Raw genomic sequence first — 9,752 nt, 5'->3', positions numbered from 1 at the left:
GTAAGGTGTAATCTGAAACAGTGTTGAATCACAAATAGCAATCGTTGAATTGATGAAATGTTGTATTTGCTGAGTGTACTTGACCAGCCGGAGAGTCGGTAAGGTGTAATCTGAAACAGTGTTGAATCACAAATAGCCTGAATTAAATAGTAAAATGGTGAACTTGGGCAATCGAAATAGTGCTGTTATTGGAATGGGTTTCAAGCCAGACACAATTTAAAAAGTAAATTTAAATAATTGAGTTATAAAATAATTGTCTATAAATCTTCAGTTCAATCTTCAGTAAAACCAAAGTTGTTTTTATGTAAATACATATTTTTCTATATGATTATATGATTGTTTTTATTCCCGGATTTAAAATCCGGACAGATTGCATTATCTCGATTGTTTTTAAAAAAGTGTAATAAAAAGTTCAACTTCGACCAAGGACAAGGATAAAAGAGTTCTGGAATATTCTTCAAATCATCTTTCAAATAATGTTTTTGTATCACTTTATATAAATAACTAAACGCTGATGATATGATTGATATATTAAAAATCTTGGTTAAACATTCCGTTAGCTCCGCATAAAGACATTTGAAAGCTGGTATATCATATTTTGCCACAAAACTAGTGACATCCGATGTCCAAGAATTAGTAATAATAGCTGCACAATTATTTAATTCTAACAGTGTTGAATCACAAATAGCAATCGTTGAATTGATGAAATGTGGTATTTGCTGAGTGTACTTGACCAGCCGGAGAGTCGGTAAGGTGTAATCTGAAACAGTGTTGAATCACAAATAGCAATCGTTGAATTGATGAAATGTTGTATTTGCTGAGTGTACTTGACCAGCCGGAGAGTCGGTAAGGTGTAATCTGAAACAGTGTTGAATCACAAATAGCAATCGTTGAATTGATGAAATGTTGTATTTGCTGAGTGTACTTGACCAGCCGGAGAGTCGGTAAGGTGTAATCTGAAACAGTGTTGAATCACAAATAGCAATCGTTGAATTGATGAAATGTTGTATTTGCTGAGTGTACTTGACCAGCCGGAGAGTCGGTAAGGTGTAATCTGAAACAGTGTTGAATCACAAAATAGCAATCGTTGAATTGATGAAATGTTGTATTTGCTGAGTGTACTTGACCAGCCGGAGAGTCGGTAAGGTGTAATCTGAAACAGTGTTGAATCACAAATAGCCTGAATTAAATAGTAAAATGATGAACTTGGGCAATCGAAATAGTGCTGTTATTGGAATGGGTTTCAAGCCAGACACAATTTAAAAAGTAAATTTAAATAATTGAGTTATAAAATAACTGTCTATAAATCTTCAGTTCAATCTTCAGTAAAACCAAAGTTGTTTTTATGTAAATACATATTTTTCTATATGATTATATGATTGTTTTTATTCCCGGATTTAAAATCCGGACAGATTGCATTATCTCGATTGTTTTTAAAAAAGTGTAATAAAAAGTTCAACTTCGACCAAGGACAAGGATAAAAGAGTTCCGGAATATTCTTCAAATCATCTTTCAAATAATGTTTTTGTATCACTTTATATAAATAACTAAACGCTGATGATATGATTGATATATTAAAAATCTTGGTTAAACATTCCGTTAGCTCCGCATAAAGACATTTGAAAGCTGGTATATCATATTTTGCCACAAAACTAGTGACATCCGATGTCCAAGAATTAGTAATAATAGCTGCACAATTATTTAATTCTAACAGTGTTGAATCACAAATAGCAATCGTTGAATTGATGAAATGTGGTATTTGCTGAGTGTACTTGACCAGCCGGAGAGTCGGTAAGGTGTAATCTGAAACAGTGTTGAATCACAAATAGCAATCGTTGAATTGATGAAATGTTGTATTTGCTGAGTGTACTTGACCAGCCGGAGAGTCGGTAAGGTGTAATCTGAAACAGTGTTGAATCACAAATAGCAATCGTTGAATTGATGAAATGTGGTATTTGCTGAGTGTACTTGACCAGCCGGAGAGTCGGTAAGGTGTAATCTGAAACAGTGTTGAATCACAAATAGCAATCGTTGAATTGATGAAATGTTGTATTTGCTGAGTGTACTTGACCAGCCGGAGAGTCGGTAAGGTGTAATCTGAAACAGTGTTGAATCACAAATAGCAATCGTTGAATTGATGAAATGTTGTATTTGCTGAGTGTACTTGACCAGCCGGAGAGTCGGTAAGGTGTAATCTGAAACAGTGTTGAATCACAAATAGCCTGAATTAAATAGTAAAATGGTGAACTTGGGCAATCGAAATAGTGCTGTTATTGGAATGGGTTTCAAGCCAGACATAATTTAAAAAGTAAATTTAAATAATTGAGTTATAAAATAACTGTCTATAAATCTTCAGTTCAATCTTCAGTAAAACCAAAGTTGTTTTTATGTAAATACATATTTTTCTATATGATTATATGATTGTTTTTATTCCCGGATTTAAAATCCGGACAGATTGCATTATCTCGATTGTTTTTAAAAAAGTGTAATAAAAAGTTCAACTTCGACCAAGGACAAGGATAAAAGAGTTCTGGAATATTCTTCAAATCATCTTTCAAATAATGTTTTTGTATCACTTTATATAAATAACTAAACGCTGATGATATGATTGATATATTAAAAATCTTGGTTAAACATTCCGTTAGCTCCGCATAAAGACATTTGAAAGCTGGTATATCATATTTTGCCACAAAACTAGTGACATCCGATGTCCAAGAATTAGTAATAATAGCTGCACAATTATTTAATTCTAACAGTGTTGAATCACAAATAGCAATCGTTGAATTGATGAAATGTGGTATTTGCTGAGTGTACTTGACCAGCCGGAGAGTCGGTAAGGTGTAATCTGAAACAGTGTTGAATCACAAATAGCAATCGTTGAATTGATGAAATGTTGTATTTGCTGAGTGTACTTGACCAGCCGGAGAGTCGGTAAGGTGTAATCTGAAACAGTGTTGAATCACAAATAGCAATCGTTGAATTGATGAAATGTTGTATTTGCTGAGTGTACTTGACCAGCCGGAGAGTCGGTAAGGTGTAATCTGAAACAGTGTTGAATCACAAATAGCAATCGTTGAATTGATGAAATGTTGTATTTGCTGAGTGTACTTGACCAGCCGGAGAGTCGGTAAGGTGTAATCTGAAACAGTGTTGAATCACAAAATAGCAATCGTTGAATTGATGAAATGTTGTATTTGCTGAGTGTACTTGACCAGCCGGAGAGTCGGTAAGGTGTAATCTGAAACAGTGTTGAATCACAAATAGCAATCGTTGAATTGATGAAATGTTGTATTTGCTGAGTGTACTTGACCAGCCGGAGAGTCGGTAAGGTGTAATCTGAAACAGTGTTGAATCACAAATAGCCTGAATTAAATAGTAAAATGATGAACTTGGGCAATCGAAATAGTGCTGTTATTGGAATGGGTTTCAAGCCAGACACAATTTAAAAAGTAAATTTAAATAATTGAGTTATAAAATAACTGTCTATAAATCTTCAGTTCAATCTTCAGTAAAACCAAAGTTGTTTTTATGTAAATACATATTTTTCTATATGATTATATGATTGTTTTTATTCCCGGATTTAAAATCCGGACAGATTGCATTATCTCGATTGTTTTTAAAAAAGTGTAATAAAAAGTTCAACTTCGACCAAGGACAAGGATAAAAGAGTTCTGGAATATTCTTCAAATCATCTTTGAAATTGAAGTAAATACAACCGACAAGATTGACAGTTTATATTTAACTAAATTTTGTTTACATTTCATTATTTAAGATTGCTTAAACTAATGCAAAACATACTAGATTATAACACTTTCTCCGCCCTTAATTTTTGACAAGGTTTAAGTTTTCCTGAAATCGTCGGATTCAAATCGATTTACATCCTTCCGAATACGACAACTTTTTCGAAGTTGAACTACTTCGGTAGAACGTTCTTCACTAGGCATTAATGTTGATTGGCTAGATGAAGGCGGTGTGGCATTGATGAAATTTGGAGCGAATTCAAAAATTGGTTGTGAAGAGAGGTCAGAGCTATTTCTAGTTTTAAGCTGATTAACATGACGTTTGATGTAACCAAAAGATGTGTTCACTCTGTAAACCATTTTACCAAGTTGTTTTACAATAACTCCTTTTATCCATTTTTCCCCTCTTGCGTAGTTTCGAGCGAAGACGGGTTGCTTTAGACTGAATTTCATTTTCCGTTTCGAAGCTTCAAGGTGCTTCCTAGGCGATTCAAACAGTTGACTCAACAAGGTACGAACAGGCCTTCCATGTAAAAGTTCTGCAGGTGATTTACCCTCAGCATTCGGCATTGCACGATATGTTGCAAGATATTTTGATACAGCGAATTTGAGAGACAATCCATCGTCAATGTTTTTCTGAACGGCAGTTTTAAAAGATCTGACGAATCGTTCGGCTAACCCGTTTGAGGCTGGATGAAACGGCGCTGTTGTTATATGTTTGATGCCAAGTTTTGAGCAAAACTGTTTGAATGCTTCAGCTGTAAATTGCGGACCATTGTCACTTACGATGGTTTCTGGTATACCTTCCAGAGAAAATATAGAAGACAATGCTGATACGGTGTCAACCGTTGTTGTTGTAGATAGTTGTACAACGAACGGAAATTGTGAGAAAGCGTCGACACAAATTAGCCACATTGAATTACAAAATGGACCAGCAAAGTCGATATGTACTCTCTCCCAAGGTCGATCAGCTTCAGGCCAGCTTAAGTATTCACGTGCGTGAACAGGATTTGCAATTTTGCACACATCACAGTTAATTGTGCGATGTCTTTGTTAATATTAGTCCACCAGACATGTTGTCGAGCTAGCTGTTTCATTCTCGATACTCCCCAATGACCATCATGAAGAAGTTTAAGAATTTTCTGCTTAAGGGAGGCTGGAATGACAACCCGGTTGTATTCCATCTGGAGGCAAAGCAAATTGTTGTTTAGTATTAAAGCAAAGCGATGATTGAAAAATGATCGAAGATCAGCATCTTGAGGCATTAGCTTTTCAGGCCAACCGTTTGTAACGAGAAAATAAACTCGGCGAAAAATTGGGTCATTTTTGGCATGCTGACGAATTATTTCAGCGTCGATAGGTGTGTTAAGTTCATTGATGTTGAAACAGGATTCTTCATGATCAAAAGTTTTATCTTCACCAACAGGTAAACGAGATAAAGCATCAGCATTTCCATGCTCAGTAGTTTTACGATACCGAACACCATCGCTGTAAACGATGTGACGTCATCGACGGCAACTGATGAATTGGATTAAAAATGCTAACAAGAGGTTTGTGGTCAGTAACCAAGGTGAATCTTCTTCCGTATAAATATTGATGGAAACGCTTGACTCCAAAAACGATAGCTAGCCCTTCCTTCTCTATCTGACTATATCGTCGTTGATGAATGTCGAGAGTTTTAGATGCAAAAGCAATAGGCCTTTCTAGACCGTCAACGTACGTATGCGAGAGCACGACTCCTATGCCATAGGAGGAGGCATCTGTAGCTAGAACCAACGGTAAATCTTCCTGATAATGTGCTAATTGCGCTGCATTGAGAATATGCGTTTTAAGAGCTATAAATGCTTGTTGTTGTGCTGTACCCCATGTGAATTTTACATTTTTTCGGCGCAGCATGTTGATTGGCGCGGATAATTGCGAAAAATTAGGTATAAAATTATGGTAATAGTTTACCTTACCCATGAATGCTTCTGCTTGCTTTAGATCTTTAGGCGGCTGCAGGTTTTTGACTGCTTTTAGTCCTGACTCATCTGGCAATATACCTTTTGCACTAATTTGACGCCCGAGATATTCGATTTTATCTCGCAGAAAGAAACATTTTTCTTGCTTGCACCTGATACCATTTTGTTGCAAAATACGAAGTACTTGTTCTAGGCGGCTGATGTGTTGTTGAAATGTAGGTGCGGAGATGATAATGTCATCGAGATAATTTCCGCAACCTTCTACGCCTTGAAGTAACTGCTCAAGATATCTTTGGAATATAGCTGGAGCGCTTGCAATTCCAAACGGTAAACGTTGGTATTGGAATAACCCAAGTGGACTGTTGACAACCATTATTGTTTTTGCTTCATCGTCGAGTTCCATTTGTAAATACGCATCCTTAAGGTCGATTTTTGTAAAATGTTGACCGCAATTAATTTTATGGAAAAGACTTTCGCGTATGGGCAAAGGATATTGTTCAATGTCAATTTGCGCATTGACTGCTTGTTTAAAATCCCCACAAATTCTTATGGAACCATCAGCTTTTGGCGCTAGTACAATAGGCGAAGCCCATTGGGAAAACTTCACAGGTTTCCAAATACCCGCATTTGTCAATCGATCGACTTTCTTGAAAAGTGACATTTGCGAAAATGGAATTTGTCGGCTTTTGTAAAATTTCGGATGTGCATTTGGCTTTAAAAAAATACTGACCTTAAAGTTTTTTATTGTGCCAAGAGCTGGTTCAAAAATATCACCATATTTCTTACACAGCTCGCTAATTCTGTGTGATTCACTTTCAGTAATGTTACAAATTTGTTGAATCTCAAACCCGAATTCTTTAAATAAATCGAAACCGAATAAATTGTTACAGTTTTCGACATCCACGACAACGATTACCACTTCCCTTTCTTTTCCGCCACATTTGATATCTACGCAAAGTTCACCAAGCACTGGAATTTCATTTTTGCCAAAACCAAATAAGGTTTTTGTACAATTTCGCAACTTTGGGCAATTTAGAATTTTGAATGTTCGCTTATTTATTAGAGAAACTGTTGCACCAGAATCCATTTGGAAAGACACAATTTTATTACAAATTTCCAAGTCAATGTAATTCTTATTGCTTTCAGTTTTTACAATACCTGTTAAACTGTTAATTGTTTCAACAGTACCAATGTTGTGACTTTTATGACGGTAATCTTTCTTCTTGTTTTCATCACCTGAATTACGTTTGTTGTTCTTGTTTTGTTTTGACATGCACACTGGCGCAATATGTCCAATTTTGCTACATCTATTGCATACAGCATTTCTAAATTTACAGTTTTCTCTTGCATGAGAGTTTCCACAGCCAGAACATGATTTGAATTTTACTTTATTATTGTTATTGTTGAAAACACCCGGTTTTTTTATAATTGTACCAACTGAATTAACAGGCATTGAGTTTTCGATCGTTTGTTCTTTAATTGTTGCCACCGATTTAGTGGTTGTTTCGTACAATTCTGCAATCTGCAAAACATCAGCAAGTGTTGGCTGGGGCTTTTGGAACGCAGCCGTGCGCACAGCATCGTGAGGTGTACGTATAATAATTTGGTCACGAATCATATCATCCACGAAATTGTGTAAACAATTCTGGGCTGAGCACGAAAAGTTACACTCTCTTGCCAATCCGCGGAGATCGGCTACCCACTCTCTGTATGATTGATGTGGCTTCATTTCCCTTTTGAAAAAATCGTAACGTGCAGCGACCACATGTCGTTTCGACTGGAAATGATCCGTTAGTTTTTCCGTTAAATTTTCGAAAGATTGTTCTTGTACTTTCGTGTTACCGAAAAGATTTTTTAGCAGCTCAAAATTTTCTGTGCCAATCCAAGACAAGAAAAATGATTTTTGTTTTTCACTGCACTGAACTGAATATGCTAAAAAATGTTGGTTAAGTTGTTCTAAGTACGATTTCCAGGTTTGCTGTTCTTTCGAAAATTTGTGAAATACTGGAACAATGTTGTTATTTCTTTCAGATACACCAGCAGCACCTTGTTTTTGAAACATTGAGTCCATCCACTCACGTTGTTGTTTCAGTAAATTTTTTGAGAACTCTTGTTGTTCTTTAAGCAATTGCTTATAAATTTCACTTTCGCCCGGCATGATTGTATTTAAAATTGAACGGTACGAAATAAGCGTGAAAGCGATTGAATAATTGCAGATTTTTATCCTCGTCGCCAACTGAAGTAAATACAACCGACAAGATTGACAGTTTATATTTAACTAAATTTTGTTTACATTTCATTATTTAAGATTGCTTAAACTAATGCAAAACATACTAGATTATAACACAAATAATGTTTTTGTATCACTTTATATAAATAACTAAACGCTGATGATATGATTGATATATTAAAAATCTTGGTTAAACATTCCGTTAGCTCCGCATAAAGACATTTGAAAGCTGGTATATCATATTTTGCCACAAAACTAGTGACATCCGATGTCCAAGAATTAGTAATAATAGCTGCACAATTATTTAATTCTAACAGTGTTGAATCACAAATAGCAATCGTTGAATTGATGAAATGTGGTATTTGCTGAGTGTACTTGACCAGCCGGAGAGTCGGTAAGGTGTAATCTGAAACAGTGTTGAATCACAAATAGCAATCGTTGAATTGATGAAATGTTGTATTTGCTGAGTGTACTTGACCAGCCGGAGAGTCGGTAAGGTGTAATCTGAAACAGTGTTAAATCACAAATAGCAATCGTTGAATTGATGAAATGTTGTATTTGCTGAGTGTACTTGACCAGCCGGAGAGTCGGTAAGGTGTAATCTGAAACAGTGTTGAATCACAAATAGGCTGAATTAAATAGTAAAATGGTGAAACGATGCGTACTCTCGCCAGCTATAGCCAGGCGAAGGTCCCTGCCACTGGTGCTATGCCTGAGCACGCTCGTCAGCAATTGCCAAACGCTCGTACCTTCTGCACGTCTCCCAACAGTGTTGGTGGCTCGTCATCCGCTCCTCCATCAGCTTGGGCCAGATGGTGGTTCAGGTGACTGGTTGGGCTGCCTTATGCCAGCTATAGCCAGACAGGAGGTAGCTCACCCATTAGCACTCCACCCAGACTTGTCCGTCCATCCACATGGTGACCGTCAGCAATGGCCAGACGAATCGTCATGTGTCCAGACCAACTAGTCCGAGCTCCCACTGTTGTCCCTAACACACTCCTAATCCACTGCCGTTGACTCGCCATTCGGCTTTCCATCAGCAATGGCCAAGTGGAAATCCGATTGGTTAGTTGAGCTATCCCTCGTCAGCAAAGGCCAAACGAAAGGTAACTCAACCGATGTCAACTAGCTCATCCAACCTCAACTGTCCACCTGATGACCGTCAGCAATGGCCAAACGTGCCATCATGTGTCCAGATCACTTGAAATGAGCTCCTTATGCTTTCCACACGACTTACCTGAAACAGTGTTGAATCACAAATAGGACTCAACCCGTAATTTTCCTGCCTTTTATACAAATTTGTAAGCGACAAATAGCATTTCGCGTAAGCAAAATGCTATTTTGCACCACAAATTTTCCTATTACGAGTGGAAAGAAACATTTGAGGGAAGCAAAGTGCTATTTAGCACCACAAATTTTACTATTGCGAGTGGGAAGAAACATTTGACGGAAGCAAAGTGCTATTTAGCACCACAAATTTTACTATTGCGAGCGAAAGAAACATTTGGAGGAAGCAAACTGCTATTTTGTACCACAAATCAATTGTCTGACTCTATTAATAACTTGGTTAGTGGGGTTCAAATTTATAAATTAAATTTGGTCCTCACAGTGCCTACTCCTTTAACTTAGATGTTTGATTTTCTTCCAGGAAAAGTAGGCAGGAATTTTTCAATACAACCACTGATGCACAGTGAAAACTATCGTATTAACAGCGATAATTCAAAAATTTGACGTTAGATATCATTTTTTCCAGCACACAGAAATTGAAACGTATTTAATATTTTTTTTAAAATATATTTTTTTTTGGTTTTTTTTTTGGTT

This window comes from Teleopsis dalmanni, chromosome 1 (genome assembly GCF_002237135.1).
Source record: "Teleopsis dalmanni isolate 2A chromosome 1, ASM223713v2, whole genome shotgun sequence".
Taxonomy (NCBI): domain Eukaryota; kingdom Metazoa; phylum Arthropoda; class Insecta; order Diptera; family Diopsidae; genus Teleopsis; species Teleopsis dalmanni.
Note: the sequence above shows the minus strand (reverse complement) of the source record.